Source organism: Conger conger, chromosome 13 (genome assembly GCF_963514075.1).
Source record: "Conger conger chromosome 13, fConCon1.1, whole genome shotgun sequence".
Lineage (NCBI taxonomy): Eukaryota > Metazoa > Chordata > Actinopteri > Anguilliformes > Congridae > Conger > Conger conger.
The window spans coordinates 38,544,150-38,564,237 of record NC_083772.1 but is presented as its reverse complement, the minus strand read 5'-3'; the positions used below and the strand labels follow the sequence as shown (position 1 = coordinate 38,564,237).

The following is a 20,088-nucleotide window of genomic DNA, read 5'->3' as shown; positions in this document are numbered from 1 at the left end:
TTCTTGAGTTTCAGCCGGGAAAGTGCCCGAAAGTCAATCCTGGAAAATGCAACCACGCTTGCAATCCTGCAATTTGAACAGGTTGTTATTTTCTGTTAATTGGGTGATTTTCGTGTTTAGATGGATTTTTTTAACCCCCTTGAGCCACATTGTGTCACGAATGGCTTGAAAAAGCAGACATTACATGTATGTCAAAATGAAAGGTGTTTTCCTCCCCTTAACAGGCAATATCGTTCGCAATAGCATGAAGCAGCGGTTTCCGACCCTGTTCCCGGACATCTACTGCCCTGTGGGTTTTCATTTCGACCCTATTTGGGCAGATGCCATTCAACTAATGAGCAGCTCAACGACATCTCTTGCTCTTGAATAAGGTACGCTTTGTTAGGCTTGAAGCCAAAACCGTCAAGACGGTAGATCTCCGAGAACACGGTCGGGAACCAGCGGAATACACGGGTAATTATGTCAAGCGACTGATGTGTCTGACCCAAAAGCTTTGTGCTGTCAAAACACTCTCCTTCGAGCCGGATTTGAACCAGCGACCTAAGGATTTCAACACTGCCCGACTACAGTCCTCCGCTCTACCAACTGAGCTATCGAAGGGTGGCGCTATTGGTGGGGGGTATCCTTGCTCCGAAGCGGCGCGCTGCCTTTGTACATCGCCGAACTGAAGGCAAAAAGGGAAACGCAGCTCATTCCGAGAAACGCCAATGTCCCCGACAGTTTAGGGTTACGCCTGGTCTCTGGCCCGCTTGCTGCGATGGAAACGAGGCCGTCGTTTGCCGGGTCCTTTTGGTTCTCCAGCGAATCGGGCCAGCCGACAAAGACAGCTGCGTTAAAACTCGTTCCCTGACCGGGAATCGAACCCGGGCCGCGGCGGTGAGAGCGCCGAATCCTAACCACTAGACCACCAGGGACTTGTTGTGTTGTCTCGGCATTGGAAAATTCCCGATAGGGGGCATAGGCCTTCTTGCAAAAAAAGACAACAGCCATTTTGTTTGTCTGAGACAGACTGCCTGTGTCCAGACCATCTGACAGGAAGGGGAGGAGACAGCAGCTTTTGGGGCCCATTTTGAGGGCAAGACTGTGGACAGAGGTTAGTGGCAATTGTGTTCATTTTTCTGTGTCGCACATCGTGTAAAAGATACCCCGTGGGTTACGTAGATACTTGGTTTGAGATACCATCTGTACGTATGAATGGCCCTTTCACAACATCTGCCGATTTCCGCCACCACGAGCGTTTTGTCGCCTCACCGCCTCATGCTTTTTTTCCCCTTTTTCTTTGTTTTCTAATAATCGTCCTTTTCCCACAAAAACAAACAATTGAACTGAGGAGAAGAAGAAACAACGGCCGAGCGGCACAGAGGCAGTGCTGTAAATGCTGTCCATGATCATCTTCCTCTCAGCTGCTAAGCGGGGCAACTGCCTTGCTGGCCATGCCGCATTGTCTTTCTGCTTTGCTGAGTTTGGTTTGTACACACACCTCTCCATCACACAACACACACTACATTAGGCTGCAACTCTTTACCCATCCATTCTAGCTGTAATTAGAGGCCTCGTGTTTTCATAGTCAGTTGGGTGGTAGGGCAGCTTTACTCTGTGTCTGTAAGTTTGTAGCTCAGAATACTGTGTTAAAGCCGGCCAAATTCCAGTGCGGAAAGCTTGCTTCACCACTGCACGTTTCTTGTTGTTCTTTTGATTGGTATAGTTGTGGTGGTTCCATGGTGTAATGCTTAGCCTTCTGAATTTTCAATTGAGTAATCCAAGTTCAAATCTCCGTGGAACGTGACCTTTGTGGTGTCGCCACCCATTTTTTACAAAGATAACTCTAACCAGCGGCCTATATCACAAAATAAGATTCTTGAGTTTCAGCCGGGAAAGTGCCCGAAAGTCAATCCTGGAAAATGCAACCACGCTTGCAATCCTGCAATTTGAACAGGTTGTTATTTTCTGTTAATTGGGTGATTTTCGTGTTTAGATGGATTTTTTTTACCCCCTTGAGCCACATTGTGTCACGAATGGCTTGAAAAAGCAGACATTACATGTATGTCAAAATGAAAGGTGTTTTCCTCCCCTTAACAGGCAATATCGTTCGCAATAGCATGAAGCAGCGGTTTCCGACCCTGTTCCCGGACATCTACTGCCCTGTGGGTTTTCATTTCGACCCTATTTGGGCAGATGCCATTCAACTAATGAGCAGCTCAACGACATCTCTTGCTCTTGAATAAGGTACGCTTTGTTAGGCTTGAAGCCAAAACCGTCAAGACGGTAGATCTCCGAGAACACGGTCGGGAACCAGCGGAATACACGGGTAATTATGTCAAGCGACTGATGTGTCTGACCCAAAAGCTTTGTGCTGTCAAAACACTCTCCTTCGAGCCGGATTTGAACCAGCGACCTAAGGATTTCAACACTGCCCGACTACAGTCCTCCGCTCTACCAACTGAGCTATCGAAGGGTGGCGCTATTGGTGGGGGGTATCCTTGTTCCGAAGCGGCGCGCTGCCTTTGTACATCGCCGAACTGAAGGCAAAAAGGGAAACGCAGCTCATTCCGAGAAACGCCAATGTCCCCGACAGTTTAGGGTTACGCCTGGTCTCTGGCCCGCTTGCTGCGATGGAAACGAGGCCGTCGTTTGCCGGGTCCTTTTGGTTCTCCAGCGAATCGGGCCAGCCGACAAAGACAGCTGCGTTAAAACTCGTTCCCTGACCGGGAATCGAACCCGGGCCGCGGCGGTGAGAGCGCCGAATCCTAACCACTAGACCACCAGGGACTTGTTGTGTTGTCTCGGCATTGGAAAATTCCCGATAGGGGGCATAGGCCTTCTTGCAAAAAAAGACAACAGCCATTTTGTTTGTCTGAGACAGACTGCCTGTGTCCAGACCATCTGACAGGAAGGGGAGGAGACAGCAGCTTTTGGGGCCCATTGTGAGGGCAAGACTGTGGACAGAGGTTAGTGGCAATTGTGTTCATTTTTCTGTGTCGCACATCGTGTAAAAGATACCCCGTGGGTTACGTAGATACTTGGTTTGAGATACCATCTGTACGTATGAATGGCCCTTTCACAACATCTGCCGATTTCCGCCACCACGAGCGTTTTGTCGCCTCACCGCCTCATGCTTTTTTTCCCCTTTTTCTTTGTTTTCTAATAATTGTCCTTTTCCCACAAAAACAAACAATTGAACTGAGGAGAAGAAGAAACAACGGCCGAGCGGCACAGAGGCAGTGCTGTAAATGCTGTCCATGATCATCTTCCTCTCAGCTGCTAAGCGGGGCAACTGCCTTGCTGGCCATGCCGCATTGTCTTTCTGCTTTGCTGAGTTTGGTTTGTACACACACCTCTCCATCACACAACACACACTACATTAGGCTGCAACTCTTTACCCATCCATTCTAGCTGTAATTAGAGGCCTCGTGTTTTCATAGTCAGTTGGGTGGTAGGGCAGCTTTACTCTGTGTCTGTAAGTTTGTAGCTCAGAATACTGTGTTAAAGCCGGCCAAATTCCAGTGCGGAAAGCTTGCTTCACCACTGCACGTTTCTTGTTGTTCTTTTGATTGGTATAGTTGTGGTGGTTCCATGGTGTAATGCTTAGCCTTCTGAATTTTCAATTGAGTAATCCAAGTTCAAATCTCCGTGGAACGTGACCTTTGTGGTGTCGCCACCCATTTTTTACAAAGATAACTCTAACCAGCGGCCTATATCACAAAATAAGATTCTTGAGTTTCAGCCGGGAAAGTGCCCGAAAGTCAATCCTGGAAAATGCAACCACGCTTGCAATCCTGCAATTTGAACAGGTTGTTATTTTCTGTTAATTGGGTGATTTTCGTGTTTAGATGGATTTTTTTTACCCCCTTGAGCCACATTGTGTCACGAATGGCTTGAAAAAGCAGACATTACATGTATGTCAAAATGAAAGGTGTTTTCCTCCCCTTAACAGGCAATATCGTTCGCAATAGCATGAAGCAGCGGTTTCCGACCCTGTTCCCGGACATCTACTGCCCTGTGGGTTTTCATTTCGACCCTATTTGGGCAGATGCCATTCAACTAATGAGCAGCTCAACGACATCTCTTGCTCTTGAATAAGGTACGCTTTGTTAGGCTTGAAGCCAAAACCGTCAAGACGGTAGATCTCCGAGAACACGGTCGGGAACCAGCGGAATACACGGGTAATTATGTCAAGCGACTGATGTGTCTGACCCAAAAGCTTTGTGCTGTCAAAACACTCTCCTTCGAGCCGGATTTGAACCAGCGACCTAAGGATTTCAACACTGCCCGACTACAGTCCTCCGCTCTACCAACTGAGCTATCGAAGGGTGGCGCTATTGGTGGGGGGTATCCTTGTTCCGAAGCGGCGCGCTGCCTTTGTACATCGCCGAACTGAAGGCAAAAAGGGAAACGCAGCTCATTCCGAGAAACGCCAATGTCCCCGACAGTTTAGGGTTACGCCTGGTCTCTGGCCCGCTTGCTGCGATGGAAACGAGGCCGTCGTTTGCCGGGTCCTTTTGGTTCTCCAGCGAATCGGGCCAGCCGACAAAGACAGCTGCGTTAAAACTCGTTCCCTGACCGGGAATCGAACCCGGGCCGCGGCGGTGAGAGCGCCGAATCCTAACCACTAGACCACCAGGGACTTGTTGTGTTGTCTCGGCATTGGAAAATTCCCGATAGGGGGCATAGGCCTTCTTGCAAAAAAAGACAACAGCCATTTTGTTTGTCTGAGACAGACTGCCTGTGTCCAGACCATCTGACAGGAAGGGGAGGAGACAGCAGCTTTTGGGGCCCATTGTGAGGGCAAGACTGTGGACAGAGGTTAGTGGCAATTGTGTTCATTTTTCTGTGTCGCACATCGTGTAAAAGATACCCCGTGGGTTACGTAGATACTTGGTTTGAGATACCATCTGTACGTATGAATGGCCCTTTCACAACATCTGCCGATTTCCGCCACCACGAGCGTTTTGTCGCCTCACCGCCTCATGCTTTTTTTCCCCTTTTTCTTTGTTTTCTAATAATTGTCCTTTTCCCACAAAAACAAACAATTGAACTGAGGAGAAGAAGAAACAACGGCCGAGCGGCACAGAGGCAGTGCTGTAAATGCTGTCCATGATCATCTTCCTCTCAGCTGCTAAGCGGGGCAACTGCCTTGCTGGCCATGCCGCATTGTCTTTCTGCTTTGCTGAGTTTGGTTTGTACACACACCTCTCCATCACACAACACACACTACATTAGGCTGCAACTCTTTACCCATCCATTCTAGCTGTAATTAGAGGCCTCGTGTTTTCATAGTCAGTTGGGTGGTAGGGCAGCTTTACTCTGTGTCTGTAAGTTTGTAGCTCAGAATACTGTGTTAAAGCCGGCCAAATTCCAGTGCGGAAAGCTTGCTTCACCACTGCACGTTTCTTGTTGTTCTTTTGATTGGTATAGTTGTGGTGGTTCCATGGTGTAATGCTTAGCCTTCTGAATTTTCAATTGAGTAATCCAAGTTCAAATCTCCGTGGAACGTGACCTTTGTGGTGTCGCCACCCATTTTTTACAAAGATAACTCTAACCAGCGGCCTATATCACAAAATAAGATTCTTGAGTTTCAGCCGGGAAAGTGCCCGAAAGTCAATCCTGGAAAATGCAACCACGCTTGCAATCCTGCAATTTGAACAGGTTGTTATTTTCTGTTAATTGGGTGATTTTCGTGTTTAGATGGATTTTTTTTACCCCCTTGAGCCACATTGTGTCACGAATGGCTTGAAAAAGCAGACATTACATGTATGTCAAAATGAAAGGTGTTTTCCTCCCCTTAACAGGCAATATCGTTCGCAATAGCATGAAGCAGCGGTTTCCGACCCTGTTCCCGGACATCTACTGCCCTGTGGGTTTTCATTTCGACCCTATTTGGGCAGATGCCATTCAACTAATGAGCAGCTCAACGACATCTCTTGCTCTTGAATAAGGTACGCTTTGTTAGGCTTGAAGCCAAAACCGTCAAGACGGTAGATCTCCGAGAACACGGTCGGGAACCAGCGGAATACACGGGTAATTATGTCAAGCGACTGATGTGTCTGACCCAAAAGCTTTGTGCTGTCAAAACACTCTCCTTCGAGCCGGATTTGAACCAGCGACCTAAGGATTTCAACACTGCCCGACTACAGTCCTCCGCTCTACCAACTGAGCTATCGAAGGGTGGCGCTATTGGTGGGGGGTATCCTTGTTCCGAAGCGGCGCGCTGCCTTTGTACATCGCCGAACTGAAGGCAAAAAGGGAAACGCAGCTCATTCCGAGAAACGCCAATGTCCCCGACAGTTTAGGGTTACGCCTGGTCTCTGGCCCGCTTGCTGCGATGGAAACGAGGCCGTCGTTTGCCGGGTCCTTTTGGTTCTCCAGCGAATCGGGCCAGCCGACAAAGACAGCTGCGTTAAAACTCGTTCCCTGACCGGGAATCGAACCCGGGCCGCGGCGGTGAGAGCGCCGAATCCTAACCACTAGACCACCAGGGACTTGTTGTGTTGTCTCGGCATTGGAAAATTCCCGATAGGGGGCATAGGCCTTCTTGCAAAAAAAGACAACAGCCATTTTGTTTGTCTGAGACAGACTGCCTGTGTCCAGACCATCTGACAGGAAGGGGAGGAGACAGCAGCTTTTGGGGCCCATTGTGAGGGCAAGACTGTGGACAGAGGTTAGTGGCAATTGTGTTCATTTTTCTGTGTCGCACATCGTGTAAAAGATACCCCGTGGGTTACGTAGATACTTGGTTTGAGATACCATCTGTACGTATGAATGGCCCTTTCACAACATCTGCCGATTTCCGCCACCACGAGCGTTTTGTCGCCTCACCGCCTCATGCTTTTTTTCCCCTTTTTCTTTGTTTTCTAATAATTGTCCTTTTCCCACAAAAACAAACAATTGAACTGAGGAGAAGAAGAAACAACGGCCGAGCGGCACAGAGGCAGTGCTGTAAATGCTGTCCATGATCATCTTCCTCTCAGCTGCTAAGCGGGGCAACTGCCTTGCTGGCCATGCCGCATTGTCTTTCTGCTTTGCTGAGTTTGGTTTGTACACACACCTCTCCATCACACAACACACACTACATTAGGCTGCAACTCTTTACCCATCCATTCTAGCTGTAATTAGAGGCCTCGTGTTTTCATAGTCAGTTGGGTGGTAGGGCAGCTTTACTCTGTGTCTGTAAGTTTGTAGCTCAGAATACTGTGTTAAAGCCGGCCAAATTCCAGTGCGGAAAGCTTGCTTCACCACTGCACGTTTCTTGTTGTTCTTTTGATTGGTATAGTTGTGGTGGTTCCATGGTGTAATGCTTAGCCTTCTGAATTTTCAATTGAGTAATCCAAGTTCAAATCTCCGTGGAACGTGACCTTTGTGGTGTCGCCACCCATTTTTTACAAAGATAACTCTAACCAGCGGCCTATATCACAAAATAAGATTCTTGAGTTTCAGCCGGGAAAGTGCCCGAAAGTCAATCCTGGAAAATGCAACCACGCTTGCAATCCTGCAATTTGAACAGGTTGTTATTTTCTGTTAATTGGGTGATTTTCGTGTTTAGATGGATTTTTTTTACCCCCTTGAGCCACATTGTGTCACGAATGGCTTGAAAAAGCAGACATTACATGTATGTCAAAATGAAAGGTGTTTTCCTCCCCTTAACAGGCAATATCGTTCGCAATAGCATGAAGCAGCGGTTTCCGACCCTGTTCCCGGACATCTACTGCCCTGTGGGTTTTCATTTCGACCCTATTTGGGCAGATGCCATTCAACTAATGAGCAGCTCAACGACATCTCTTGCTCTTGAATAAGGTACGCTTTGTTAGGCTTGAAGCCAAAACCGTCAAGACGGTAGATCTCCGAGAACACGGTCGGGAACCAGCGGAATACACGGGTAATTATGTCAAGCGACTGATGTGTCTGACCCAAAAGCTTTGTGCTGTCAAAACACTCTCCTTCGAGCCGGATTTGAACCAGCGACCTAAGGATTTCAACACTGCCCGACTACAGTCCTCCGCTCTACCAACTGAGCTATCGAAGGGTGTCGCTGTTGGTGGGGGGTATCCTTGCTCCGTAGCGGCGCGCTGCCTTTGTACATCGCCGAACTGAAGGCAAAAAGGGAAACGCAGCTCATTCCGAGAAACGCCAATGTCCCCGACAGTTTAGGGTTACGCCTGGTCTCTGGCCCGCTTGCTGCGATGGAAACGAGGCCGTCGTTTGCCGGGTCCTTTTGGTTCTCCAGCGAATCGGGCCAGCCGACAAAGACAGCTGTGTTAAAACTCGTTCCCTGACCGGGAATCGAACCCGGGCCGCGGCGGTGAGAGCGCCGAATCCTAACCACTAGACCACCAGGGACTTGTTGTGTTGTCTCGGCATTGGAAAATTCCCGATAGGGGGCATAGGCCTTCTTGCAAAAAAAGACAACAGCCATTTTGTTTGTCTGAGACAGACTGCCTGTGTCCAGACCATCTGACAGGAAGGGGAGGAGACAGCAGCTTTTGGGGCCCATTTTGAGGGCAAGACTGTGGACAGAGGTTAGTGGCAATTGTGTTCATTTTTCTGTGTCGCACATCGTGTAAAAGATACCCCGTGGGTTACGTAGATACTTGGTTTGAGATACCATCTGTACGTATGAATGGCCCTTTCACAACATCTGCCGATTTCCGCCACCACGAGCGTTTTGTCGCCTCACCGCCTCATGCTTTTTTTCCCCCTTTTTCTTTGTTTTCTAAGAATTGTCCTTTTCCCACAAAAACAAACAATTGAACTGAGGAGAAGAAGAAACAACGGCCGAGCGGCACAGAGGCAGTGCTGTAAATGCTGTCCATGATCATCTTCCTCTCAGCTGCTAAGCGGGGCAACTGCCTTGCTGGCCATGCCGCATTGTCTTTCTGCTTTGCTGAGTTTGGTTTGTACACACACCTGTCCATCACACAACACACACTACATTAGGCTGCAACTCTTTACCCATCCATTCTAGCTGTAATTAGAGGCCTCGTGTTTTCATAGTCAGTTGGGTGGTAGGGCAGCTTTACTCTGTGTCTGTAAGTTTGTAGCTCAGAATACTGTGTTAAAGCCGGCCAAATTCCAGTGCGGAAAGCTTGCTTCACCACTGCACGTTTCTTGTTGTTCTTTTGATTGGTATAGTTGTGGTGGTTCCATGGTGTAATGCTTAGCCTTCTGAATTTTCAATTGAGTAATCCAAGTTCAAATCTCCGTGGAACGTGACCTTTGTGGTGTCGCCACCCTTTTTTTACAAAGATAACTCTAACCAGCGGCCTATATCACAAAATAAGATTCTTGAGTTTCAGCCGGGGAAGTGCCCGAAAGTCAATCCTGGAAAATGCAACCACGCTTGCAATCCTGCAATTTGAACAGGTTGTTATTTTCTGTTAATTGGGTGATTTTCGTGTTTAGATGGATTTTTTTTACCCCCTTGAGCCACATTGTGTCACGAATGGCTTGAAAAAGCAGACATTACATGTATGTCACAATGAAAGGTGTTTTCCTCCCCTTAACAGGCAATATCGTTCGCAATAGCATGAAGCAGCGGTTTCCGACCCTGTTCCCGGACATCTACTGCCCTGTGGGTTTTCATTTCGACCCTATTTGGGCAGATGCCATTCAACTAATGAGCAGCTCAACGACATCTCTTGCTCTTGAATAAGGTACGCTTTGTTAGGCTTGAAGCCAAAACCGTCAAGACGGTAGATCTCCGAGAACACGGTCGGGAACCAGCAGAATACACGGGTAATTATGTCAAGCGACTGATGTGTCTGACCCAAAAGCTTTGTGCTGTCAAAACACTCTCCTTCGAGCCGGATTTGAACCAGCGACCTAAGGATTTCAACACTGCCCGACTACAGTCCTCCGCTCTACCAACTGAGCTATCGAAGGGTGTCGCTGTTGGTGGGGGGTATCCTTGCTCCGTAGCGGCGCGCTGCCTTTGTACATCGCCGAACTGAAGGCAAAAAGGGAAACGCAGCTCATTCCGAGAAACGCCAATGTCCCCGACAGTTTAGGGTTACGCCTGGTCTCTGGCCCGCTTGCTGCGATGGAAACGAGGCCGTCGTTTGCCGGGTCCTTTTGGTTCTCCAGCGAATCGGGCCAGCCGACAAAGACAGCTGCGTTAAAACTCGTTCCCTGACCGGGAATCGAACCCGGGCCGCGGCGGTGAGAGCGCCGAATCCTAACCACTAGACCACCAGGGACTTGTTGTGTTGTCTCGGCATTGGAAAATTCCCGATAGGGGGCATAGGCCTTCTTGCAAAAAAAGACAACAGCCATTTTGTTTGTCTGAGACAGACTGCCTGTGTCCAGACCATCTGACAGGAAGGGGAGGAGACAGCAGCTTTTGGGGCCCATTTTGAGGGCAAGACTGTGGACAGAGGTTAGTGGCAATTGTGTTCATTTTTCTGTGTCGCACATCGTGTAAAAGATACCCCGTGGGTTACGTAGATACTTGGTTTGAGATACCATCTGTACGTATGAATGGCCCTTTCACAACATCTGCCGATTTCCTCCACCACGAGCGTTTTGTCGCCTCAGCGCCTCATGCTTTTTTTCCCTTTTTCTTTGTTTTCTAATAATCGTCCTTTTCCCACAAAAACAAACAATTGAACTGAGGAGAAGAAGAAACAACGGCCGAGCGGCACAGAGGCAGTGCTGTAAATGCTGTCCATGATCATCTTCCTCTCAGCTGCTAAGCGGGGCAACTGCCTTGCTGGCCATGCCGCATTGTCTTTCTGCTTTGCTGAGTTTGGTTTGTACACACACCTCTCCATCACACAACACACACTACATTAGGCTGCAACTCTTTACCCATCCATTCTAGCTGTAATTAGAGGCCTCGTGTTTTCATAGTCAGTTGGGTGGTAGGGCAGCTTTACTCTGTGTCTGTAAGTTTGTAGCTCAGAATACTGTGTTAAAGCCGGCCAAATTCCAGTGCAGAAAGCTTGCTTCACCACTGCACGTTTCTTGTTGTTCTTTTGATTGGTATAGTTGTGCTGGTTCCATGGTGTAATGGTTAGCCTTCTGAATTTTCAATTGAGTAATCCAAGTTCAAATCTCCATGGAACGTGACCTTTGTGGTGTCGCCACCCATTTTTTACAAAGATAACTCTAACCAGCGGCCTATATCACAAAATAAGATTCTTGAGTTTCAGCCGGGAAAGTGCCCGAAAGTCAATCCTGGAAAATGCAACCACGCTTGCAATCCTGCAATTTGAACAGGTTGTTATTTTCTGTTAATTGGGTGATTTTCGTGTTTAGATGGATTTTTTTTACCCCCTTGAGCCACATTGTGTCACGAATGGCTTGAAAAAGCAGACATTACATGTATGTCACAATGAAAGGTGTTTTCCTCCCCTTAACAGGCAATATCGTTCGCAATAGCATGAAGCAGCGGTTTCCGACCCTGTTCCCGGACATCTACTGCCCTGTGGGTTTTCATTTCGACCCTATTTGGGCAGATGCCATTCAACTAATGAGCAGCTCAACGACATCTCTTGCTCTTGAATAAGGTACGCTTTGTTAGGCTTGAAGCCAAAACCGTCAAGACGGTAGATCTCCGAGAACACGGTCGGGAACCAGCAGAATACACGGGTAATTATGTCAAGCGACTGATGTGTCTGACCCAAAAGCTTTGTGCTGTCAAAACACTCTCCTTCGAGCCGGATTTGAACCAGCGACCTAAGGATTTCAACACTGCCCGACTACAGTCCTCCGCTCTACCAACTGAGCTATCGAAGGGTGTCGCTGTTGGTGGGGGGTATCCTTGCTCCGTAGCGGCGCGCTGCCTTTGTACATCGCCGAACTGAAGGCAAAAAGGGAAACGCAGCTCATTCCGAGAAACGCCAATGTCCCCGACAGTTTAGGGTTACGCCTGGTCTCTGGCCCGCTTGCTGCGATGGAAACGAGGCCGTCGTTTGCCGGGTCCTTTTGGTTCTCCAGCGAATCGGGCCAGCCGACAAAGACAGCTGCGTTAAAACTCGTTCCCTGACCGGGAATCGAACCCGGGCCGCGGCGGTGAGAGCGCCGAATCCTAACCACTAGACCACCAGGGACTTGTTGTGTTGTCTCGGCATTGGAAAATTCCCGATAGGGGGCATAGGCCTTCTTGCAAAAAAAGACAACAGCCATTTTGTTTGTCTGAGACAGACTGCCTGTGTCCAGACCATCTGACAGGAAGGGGAGGAGACAGCAGCTTTTGGGGCCCATTTTGAGGGCAAGACTGTGGACAGAGGTTAGTGGCAATTGTGTTCATTTTTCTGTGTCGCACATCGTGTAAAAGATACCCCGTGGGTTACGTAGATACTTGGTTTGAGATACCATCTGTACGTATGAATGGCCCTTTCACAACATCTGCCGATTTCCGCCACCACGAGCGTTTTGTCGCCTCACCGCCTCATGCTTTTTTTCCCCTTTTTCTTTGTTTTCTAATAATCGTCCTTTTCCCACAAAAACAAACAATTGAACTGAGGAGAAGAAGAAACAACGGCCGAGCGGCACAGAGGCAGTGCTGTAAATGCTGTCCATGATCATCTTCCTCTCAGCTGCTAAGCGGGGCAACTGCCTTGCTGGCCATGCCGCATTGTCTTTCTGCTTTGCTGAGTTTGGTTTGTACACACACCTCTCCATCACACAACACACACTACATTAGGCTGCAACTCTTTACCCATCCATTCTAGCTGTAATTAGAGGCCTCGTGTTTTCATAGTCAGTTGGGTGGTAGGGCAGCTTTACTCTGTGTCTGTAAGTTTGTAGCTCAGAATACTGTGTTAAAGCCGGCCAAATTCCAGTGCAGAAAGCTTGCTTCACCACTGCACGTTTCTTGTTGTTCTTTTGATTGGTATAGTTGTGCTGGTTCCATGGTGTAATGGTTAGCCTTCTGAATTTTCAATTGAGTAATCCAAGTTCAAATCTCCATGGAACGTGACCTTTGTGGTGTCGCCACCCATTTTTTACAAAGATAACTCTAACCAGCGGCCTATATCACAAAATAAGATTCTTGAGTTTCAGCCGGGAAAGTGCCCGAAAGTCAATCCTGGAAAATGCAACCACGCTTGCAATCCTGCAATTTGAACAGGTTGTTATTTTCTGTTAATTGGGTGATTTTCGTGTTTAGATGGATTTTTTTTACCCCCTTGAGCCACATTGTGTCACGAATGGCTTGAAAAAGCAGACATTACATGTATGTCACAATGAAAGGTGTTTTCCTCCCCTTAACAGGCAATATCGTTCGCAATAGCATGAAGCAGCGGTTTCCGACCCTGTTCCCGGACATCTACTGCCCTGTGGGTTTTCATTTCGACCCTATTTGGGCAGATGCCATTCAACTAATGAGCAGCTCAACGACATCTCTTGCTCTTGAATAAGGTACGCTTTGTTAGGCTTGAAGCCAAAACCGTCAAGACGGTAGATCTCCGAGAACACGGTCGGGAACCAGCAGAATACACGGGTAATTATGTCAAGCGACTGATGTGTCTGACCCAAAAGCTTTGTGCTGTCAAAACACTCTCCTTCGAGCCGGATTTGAACCAGCGACCTAAGGATTTCAACACTGCCCGACTACAGTCCTCCGCTCTACCAACTGAGCTATCGAAGGGTGTCGCTGTTGGTGGGGGGTATCCTTGCTCCGTAGCGGCGCGCTGCCTTTGTACATCGCCGAACTGAAGGCAAAAAGGGAAACGCAGCTCATTCCGAGAAACGCCAATGTCCCCGACAGTTTAGGGTTACGCCTGGTCTCTGGCCCGCTTGCTGCGATGGAAACGAGGCCGTCGTTTGCCGGGTCCTTTTGGTTCTCCAGCGAATCGGGCCAGCCGACAAAGACAGCTGCGTTAAAACTCGTTCCCTGACCGGGAATCGAACCCGGGCCGCGGCGGTGAGAGCGCCGAATCCTAACCACTAGACCACCAGGGACTTGTTGTGTTGTCTCGGCATTGGAAAATTCCCGATAGGGGGCATAGGCCTTCTTGCAAAAAAAGACAACAGCCATTTTGTTTGTCTGAGACAGACTGCCTGTGTCCAGACCATCTGACAGGAAGGGGAGGAGACAGCAGCTTTTGGGGCCCATTTTGAGGGCAAGACTGTGGACAGAGGTTAGTGGCAATTGTGTTCATTTTTCTGTGTCGCACATCGTGTAAAAGATACCCCGTGGGTTACGTAGATACTTGGTTTGAGATACCATCTGTACGTATGAATGGCCCTTTCACAACATCTGCCGATTTCCGCCACCACGAGCGTTTTGTCGCCTCACCGCCTCATGCTTTTTTTCCCCTTTTTCTTTGTTTTCTAATAATCGTCCTTTTCCCACAAAAACAAACAATTGAACTGAGGAGAAGAAGAAACAACGGCCGAGCGGCACAGAGGCAGTGCTGTAAATGCTGTCCATGATCATCTTCCTCTCAGCTGCTAAGCGGGGCAACTGCCTTGCTGGCCATGCCGCATTGTCTTTCTGCTTTGCTGAGTTTGGTTTGTACACACACCTCTCCATCACACAACACACACTACATTAGGCTGCAACTCTTTACCCATCCATTCTAGCTGTAATTAGAGGCCTCGTGTTTTCATAGTCAGTTGGGTGGTAGGGCAGCTTTACTCTGTGTCTGTAAGTTTGTAGCTCAGAATACTGTGTTAAAGCCGGCCAAATTCCAGTGCAGAAAGCTTGCTTCACCACTGCACGTTTCTTGTTGTTCTTTTGATTGGTATAGTTGTGCTGGTTCCATGGTGTAATGGTTAGCCTTCTGAATTTTCAATTGAGTAATCCAAGTTCAAATCTCCATGGAACGTGACCTTTGTGGTGTCGCCACCCATTTTTTACAAAGATAACTCTAACCAGCGGCCTATATCACAAAATAAGATTCTTGAGTTTCAGCCGGGAAAGTGCCCGAAAGTCAATCCTGGAAAATGCAACCACGCTTGCAATCCTGCAATTTGAACAGGTTGTTATTTTCTGTTAATTGGGTGATTTTCGTGTTTAGATGGATTTTTTTTACCCCCTTGAGCCACATTGTGTCACGAATGGCTTGAAAAAGCAGACATTACATGTATGTCACAATGAAAGGTGTTTTCCTCCCCTTAACAGGCAATATCGTTCGCAATAGCATGAAGCAGCGGTTTCCGACCCTGTTCCCGGACATCTACTGCCCTGTGGGTTTTCATTTCGACCCTATTTGGGCAGATGCCATTCAACTAATGAGCAGCTCAACGACATCTCTTGCTCTTGAATAAGGTACGCTTTGTTAGGCTTGAAGCCAAAACCGTCAAGACGGTAGATCTCCGAGAACACGGTCGGGAACCAGCAGAATACACGGGTAATTATGTCAAGCGACTGATGTGTCTGACCCAAAAGCTTTGTGCTGTCAAAACACTCTCCTTCGAGCCGGATTTGAACCAGCGACCTAAGGATTTCAACACTGCCCGACTACAGTCCTCCGCTCTACCAACTGAGCTATCGAAGGGTGTCGCTGTTGGTGGGGGGTATCCTTGCTCCGTAGCGGCGCGCTGCCTTTGTACATCGCCGAACTGAAGGCAAAAAGGGAAACGCAGCTCATTCCGAGAAACGCCAATGTCCCCGACAGTTTAGGGTTACGCCTGGTCTCTGGCCCGCTTGCTGCGATGGAAACGAGGCCGTCGTTTGCCGGGTCCTTTTGGTTCTCCAGCGAATCGGGCCAGCCGACAAAGACAGCTGCGTTAAAACTCGTTCCCTGACCGGGAATCGAACCCGGGCCGCGGCGGTGAGAGCGCCGAATCCTAACCACTAGACCACCAGGGACTTGTTGTGTTGTCTCGGCATTGGAAAATTCCCGATAGGGGGCATAGGCCTTCTTGCAAAAAAAGACAACAGCCATTTTGTTTGTCTGAGACAGACTGCCTGTGTCCAGACCATCTGACAGGAAGGGGAGGAGACAGCAGCTTTTGGGGCCCATTTTGAGGGCAAGACTGTGGACAGAGGTTAGTGGCAATTGTGTTCATTTTTCTGTGTCGCACATCGTGTAAAAGATACCCCGTGGGTTACGTAGATACTTGGTTTGAGATACCATCTGTACGTATGAATGGCCCTTTCACAACATCTGCCGATTTCCGCCACCACGAGCGTTTTGTCGCCTCACCGCCTCATGCTTTTTTTCCCCTTTTTCTTTGTTTTCTAATAATCGTCCTTTTCCCACAAAAACAAACAATTGAACTGAGGAGAAGAAGAAACAACGGCCGAGCGGCACAGAGGCAGTGCTGTAAATGCTGTCCATGATCATCTTCCTCTCAGCTGCTAAGCGGGGCAACTGCCTTGCTGGCCATGCCGCATTGTCTTTCTGCTTTGCTGAGTTTGGTTTGTACACACACCTCTCCATCACACAACACACACTACATTAGGCTGCAACTCTTTACCCATCCATTCTAGCTGTAATTAGAGGCCTCGTGTTTTCATAGTCAGTTGGGTGGTAGGGCAGCTTTACTCTGTGTCTGTAAGTTTGTAGCTCAGAATACTGTGTTAAAGCCGGCCAAATTCCAGTGCAGAAAGCTTGCTTCACCACTGCACGTTTCTTGTTGTTCTTTTGATTGGTATAGTTGTGCTGGTTCCATGGTGTAATGGTTAGCCTTCTGAATTTTCAATTGAGTAATCCAAGTTCAAATCTCCATGGAACGTGACCTTTGTGGTGTCGCCACCCATTTTTTACAAAGATAACTCTAACCAGCGGCCTATATCACAAAATAAGATTCTTGAGTTTCAGCCGGGAAAGTGCCCGAAAGTCAATCCTGGAAAATGCAACCACGCTTGCAATCCTGCAATTTGAACAGGTTGTTATTTTCTGTTAATTGGGTGATTTTCGTGTTTAGATGGATTTTTTTTACCCCCTTGAGCCACATTGTGTCACGAATGGCTTGAAAAAGCAGACATTACATGTATGTCACAATGAAAGGTGTTTTCCTCCCCTTAACAGGCAATATCGTTCGCAATAGCATGAAGCAGCGGTTTCCGACCCTGTTCCCGGACATCTACTGCCCTGTGGGTTTTCATTTCGACCCTATTTGGGCAGATGCCATTCAACTAATGAGCAGCTCAACGACATCTCTTGCTCTTGAATAAGGTACGCTTTGTTAGGCTTGAAGCCAAAACCGTCAAGACGGTAGATCTCCGAGAACACGGTCGGGAACCAGCAGAATACACGGGTAATTATGTCAAGCGACTGATGTGTCTGACCCAAAAGCTTTGTGCTGTCAAAACACTCTCCTTCGAGCCGGATTTGAACCAGCGACCTAAGGATTTCAACACTGCCCGACTACAGTCCTCCGCTCTACCAACTGAGCTATCGAAGGGTGTCGCTGTTGGTGGGGGGTATCCTTGCTCCGTAGCGGCGCGCTGCCTTTGTACATCGCCGAACTGAAGGCAAAAAGGGAAACGCAGCTCATTCCGAGAAACGCCAATGTCCCCGACAGTTTAGGGTTACGCCTGGTCTCTGGCCCGCTTGCTGCGATGGAAACGAGGCCGTCGTTTGCCGGGTCCTTTTGGTTCTCCAGCGAATCGGGCCAGCCGACAAAGACAGCTGCGTTAAAACTCGTTCCCTGACCGGGAATCGAACCCGGGCCGCGGCGGTGAGAGCGCCGAATCCTAACCACTAGACCACCAGGGACTTGTTGTGTTGTCTCGGCATTGGAAAATTCCCGATAGGGGGCATAGGCCTTCTTGCAAAAAAAGACAACAGCCATTTTGTTTGTCTGAGACAGACTGCCTGTGTCCAGACCATCTGACAGGAAGGGGAGGAGACAGCAGCTTTTGGGGCCCATTTTGAGGGCAAGACTGTGGACAGAGGTTAGTGGCAATTGTGTTCATTTTTCTGTGTCGCACATCGTGTAAAAGATACCCCGTGGGTTACGTAGATACTTGGTTTGAGATACCATCTGTTCGTATGAATGGCCCTTTCACAACATCTGCCGATTTCCTCCACCACGAGCGTTTTGTCGCCTCAGCGCCTCATGCTTTTTTTCCCTTTTTCTTTGTTTTCTAATAATCGTCCTTTTCCCACAAAAACAAACAATTGAACTGAGGAGAAGAAGAAACAACGGCCGAGCGGCACAGAGGCAGTGCTGTAAATGCTGTCCATGATCATCTTCCTCTCAGCTGCTAAGCGGGGCAACTGCCTTGCTGGCCATGCCGCATTGTCTTTCTGCTTTGCTGAGTTTGGTTTGTACACACACCTGTCCATCACACAACACACACTACATTAGGCTGCAACTCTTTACCCATCCATTCTAGCTGTAATTAGAGGCCTCGTGTTTTCATAGTCAGTTGGGTGGTAGGGCAGCTTTACTCTGTGTCTGTAAGTTTGTAGCTCAGAATACTGTGTTAAAGCCGGCCAAATTCCAGTGCGGAAAGCTTGCTTCACCACTGCACGTTTCTTGTTGTTCTTTTGATTGGTATAGTTGTGGTGGTTCCATGGTGTAATGCTTAGCCTTCTGAATTTTCAATTGAGTAATCCAAGTTCAAATCTCCGTGGAACGTGACCTTTGTGGTGTCGCCACCCTTTTTTTACAAAGATAACTCTAACCAGCGGCCTATATCACAAAATAAGATTCTTGAGTTTCAGCCGGGGAAGTGCCCGAAAGTCAATCCTGGAAAATGCAACCACGCTTGCAATCCTGCAATTTGAACAGGTTGTTATTTTCTGTTAATTGGGTGATTTTCGTGTTTAGATGGATTTTTTTTACCCCCTTGAGCCACATTGTGTCACGAATGGCTTGAAAAAGCAGACATTACATGTATGTCACAATGAAAGGTGTTTTCCTCCCCTTAACAGGCAATATCGTTCGCAATAGCATGAAGCAGCGGTTTCCGACCCTGTTCCCGGACATCTACTGCCCTGTGGGTTTTCATTTCGACCCTATTTGGGCAGATGCCATTCAACTAATGAGCAGCTCAACGACATCTCTTGCTCTTGAATAAGGTACGCTTTGTTAGGCTTGAAGCCAAAACCGTCAAGACGGTAGATCTCCGAGAACACGGTCGGGAACCAGCAGAATACACGGGTAATTATGTCAAGCGACTGATGTGTCTGACCCAAAAGCTTTGTGCTGTCAAAACACTCTCCTTCGAGCCGGATTTGAACCAGCGACCTAAGGATTTCAACACTGCCCGACTACAGTCCTCCGCTCTACCAACTGAGCTATCGAAGGGTGTCGCTGTTGGTGGGGGGTATCCTTGCTCCGTAGCGGCGCGCTGCCTTTGTACATCGCCGAACTGAAGGCAAAAAGGGAAACGCAGCTCATTCCGAGAAACGCCAATGTCCCCGACAGTTTAGGGTTACGCCTGGTCTCTGGCCCGCTTGCTGCGATGGAAACGAGGCCGTCGTTTGCCGGGTCCTTTTGGTTCTCCAGCGAATCGGGCCAGCCGACAAAGACAGCTGCGTTAAAACTCGTTCCCTGACCGGGAATCGAACCCGGGCCGCGGCGGTGAGAGCGCCGAATCCTAACCACTAGACCACCAGGGACTTGTTGTGTTGTCTCGGCATTGGAAAATTCCCGATAGGGGGCATAGGCCTTCTTGCAAAAAAAGACAACAGCCATTTTGTTTGTCTGAGACAGACTGCCTGTGTCCAGACCATCTGACAGGAAGGGGAGGAGACAGCAGCTTTTGGGGCCCATTTTGAGGGCAAGACTGTGGACAGAGGTTAGTGGCAATTGTGTTCATTTTTCTGTGTCGCACATCGTGTAAAAGATACCCCGTGGGTTACGTAGATACTTGGTTTGAGATACCATCTGTACGTATGAATGGCCCTTTCACAACATCTGCCGATTTCCGCCACCACGAGCGTTTTGTCGCCTCACCGCCTCATGCTTTTTTTCCCCTTTTTCTTTGTTTTCTAATAATCGTCCTTTTCCCACAAAAACAAACAATTGAACTGAGGAGAAGAAGAAACAACGGCCGAGCGGCACAGAGGCAGTGCTGTAAATGCTGTCCATGATCATCTTCCTCTCAGCTGCTAAGCGGGGCAACTGCCTTGCTGGCCATGCCGCATTGTCTTTCTGCTTTGCTGAGTTTGGTTTGTACACACACCTGTCCATCACACAACACACACTACATTAGGCTGCAACTCTTTACCCATCCATTCTAGC

General features: G+C 48.4%; 22 non-coding genes across 22 annotated transcripts; all 22 read right to left on the bottom strand.

Annotated features, from left to right (window-relative positions):
• Window positions 1-512: 512 nt before the first annotated feature.
• trnay-gua (transfer RNA tyrosine (anticodon GUA)) lies at window positions 513-600 on the bottom strand. The gene is given in 2 exon segments: window positions 513-548; window positions 564-600. It is a non-coding gene; the product is annotated as a tRNA-Tyr (tRNA).
• A 242-nt stretch (window positions 601-842) lies between these two features.
• trnae-cuc (transfer RNA glutamic acid (anticodon CUC)) lies at window positions 843-914 on the bottom strand. Its single transcript has one exon. It is a non-coding gene; the product is annotated as a tRNA-Glu (tRNA).
• A 1,453-nt stretch (window positions 915-2,367) lies between these two features.
• Window positions 2,368-2,455, bottom strand: trnay-gua (transfer RNA tyrosine (anticodon GUA)). The gene is given in 2 exon segments: window positions 2,368-2,403; window positions 2,419-2,455. It is a non-coding gene; the product is annotated as a tRNA-Tyr (tRNA).
• A 242-nt stretch (window positions 2,456-2,697) lies between these two features.
• On the bottom strand, window positions 2,698-2,769 carry trnae-cuc (transfer RNA glutamic acid (anticodon CUC)). Its single transcript has one exon. It is a non-coding gene; the product is annotated as a tRNA-Glu (tRNA).
• Window positions 2,770-4,222: 1,453 nt separating this feature from the next.
• On the bottom strand, window positions 4,223-4,310 carry trnay-gua (transfer RNA tyrosine (anticodon GUA)). Its single transcript is given in 2 exon segments — window positions 4,223-4,258; window positions 4,274-4,310. It is a non-coding gene; the product is annotated as a tRNA-Tyr (tRNA).
• A 242-nt stretch (window positions 4,311-4,552) lies between these two features.
• Window positions 4,553-4,624, bottom strand: trnae-cuc (transfer RNA glutamic acid (anticodon CUC)). The gene has a single exon. It is a non-coding gene; the product is annotated as a tRNA-Glu (tRNA).
• Window positions 4,625-6,077: 1,453 nt separating this feature from the next.
• On the bottom strand, window positions 6,078-6,165 carry trnay-gua (transfer RNA tyrosine (anticodon GUA)). Its single transcript is given in 2 exon segments — window positions 6,078-6,113; window positions 6,129-6,165. It is a non-coding gene; the product is annotated as a tRNA-Tyr (tRNA).
• A 242-nt stretch (window positions 6,166-6,407) lies between these two features.
• trnae-cuc (transfer RNA glutamic acid (anticodon CUC)) lies at window positions 6,408-6,479 on the bottom strand. Its single transcript has one exon. It is a non-coding gene; the product is annotated as a tRNA-Glu (tRNA).
• Window positions 6,480-7,932: 1,453 nt separating this feature from the next.
• On the bottom strand, window positions 7,933-8,020 carry trnay-gua (transfer RNA tyrosine (anticodon GUA)). The gene is given in 2 exon segments: window positions 7,933-7,968; window positions 7,984-8,020. It is a non-coding gene; the product is annotated as a tRNA-Tyr (tRNA).
• A 242-nt stretch (window positions 8,021-8,262) lies between these two features.
• On the bottom strand, window positions 8,263-8,334 carry trnae-cuc (transfer RNA glutamic acid (anticodon CUC)). Its single transcript has one exon. It is a non-coding gene; the product is annotated as a tRNA-Glu (tRNA).
• Window positions 8,335-9,788: 1,454 nt separating this feature from the next.
• On the bottom strand, window positions 9,789-9,876 carry trnay-gua (transfer RNA tyrosine (anticodon GUA)). Its single transcript is given in 2 exon segments — window positions 9,789-9,824; window positions 9,840-9,876. It is a non-coding gene; the product is annotated as a tRNA-Tyr (tRNA).
• Window positions 9,877-10,118: 242 nt separating this feature from the next.
• Window positions 10,119-10,190, bottom strand: trnae-cuc (transfer RNA glutamic acid (anticodon CUC)). The gene has a single exon. It is a non-coding gene; the product is annotated as a tRNA-Glu (tRNA).
• A 1,452-nt stretch (window positions 10,191-11,642) lies between these two features.
• Window positions 11,643-11,730, bottom strand: trnay-gua (transfer RNA tyrosine (anticodon GUA)). Its single transcript is given in 2 exon segments — window positions 11,643-11,678; window positions 11,694-11,730. It is a non-coding gene; the product is annotated as a tRNA-Tyr (tRNA).
• Window positions 11,731-11,972: 242 nt separating this feature from the next.
• On the bottom strand, window positions 11,973-12,044 carry trnae-cuc (transfer RNA glutamic acid (anticodon CUC)). Its single transcript has one exon. It is a non-coding gene; the product is annotated as a tRNA-Glu (tRNA).
• A 1,453-nt stretch (window positions 12,045-13,497) lies between these two features.
• On the bottom strand, window positions 13,498-13,585 carry trnay-gua (transfer RNA tyrosine (anticodon GUA)). Its single transcript is given in 2 exon segments — window positions 13,498-13,533; window positions 13,549-13,585. It is a non-coding gene; the product is annotated as a tRNA-Tyr (tRNA).
• Window positions 13,586-13,827: 242 nt separating this feature from the next.
• Window positions 13,828-13,899, bottom strand: trnae-cuc (transfer RNA glutamic acid (anticodon CUC)). The gene has a single exon. It is a non-coding gene; the product is annotated as a tRNA-Glu (tRNA).
• A 1,453-nt stretch (window positions 13,900-15,352) lies between these two features.
• trnay-gua (transfer RNA tyrosine (anticodon GUA)) lies at window positions 15,353-15,440 on the bottom strand. Its single transcript is given in 2 exon segments — window positions 15,353-15,388; window positions 15,404-15,440. It is a non-coding gene; the product is annotated as a tRNA-Tyr (tRNA).
• A 242-nt stretch (window positions 15,441-15,682) lies between these two features.
• trnae-cuc (transfer RNA glutamic acid (anticodon CUC)) lies at window positions 15,683-15,754 on the bottom strand. The gene has a single exon. It is a non-coding gene; the product is annotated as a tRNA-Glu (tRNA).
• Window positions 15,755-17,207: 1,453 nt separating this feature from the next.
• trnay-gua (transfer RNA tyrosine (anticodon GUA)) lies at window positions 17,208-17,295 on the bottom strand. Its single transcript is given in 2 exon segments — window positions 17,208-17,243; window positions 17,259-17,295. It is a non-coding gene; the product is annotated as a tRNA-Tyr (tRNA).
• Window positions 17,296-17,537: 242 nt separating this feature from the next.
• Window positions 17,538-17,609, bottom strand: trnae-cuc (transfer RNA glutamic acid (anticodon CUC)). The gene has a single exon. It is a non-coding gene; the product is annotated as a tRNA-Glu (tRNA).
• A 1,452-nt stretch (window positions 17,610-19,061) lies between these two features.
• trnay-gua (transfer RNA tyrosine (anticodon GUA)) lies at window positions 19,062-19,149 on the bottom strand. Its single transcript is given in 2 exon segments — window positions 19,062-19,097; window positions 19,113-19,149. It is a non-coding gene; the product is annotated as a tRNA-Tyr (tRNA).
• Window positions 19,150-19,391: 242 nt separating this feature from the next.
• On the bottom strand, window positions 19,392-19,463 carry trnae-cuc (transfer RNA glutamic acid (anticodon CUC)). Its single transcript has one exon. It is a non-coding gene; the product is annotated as a tRNA-Glu (tRNA).
• Window positions 19,464-20,088: the final 625 nt, after the last annotated feature.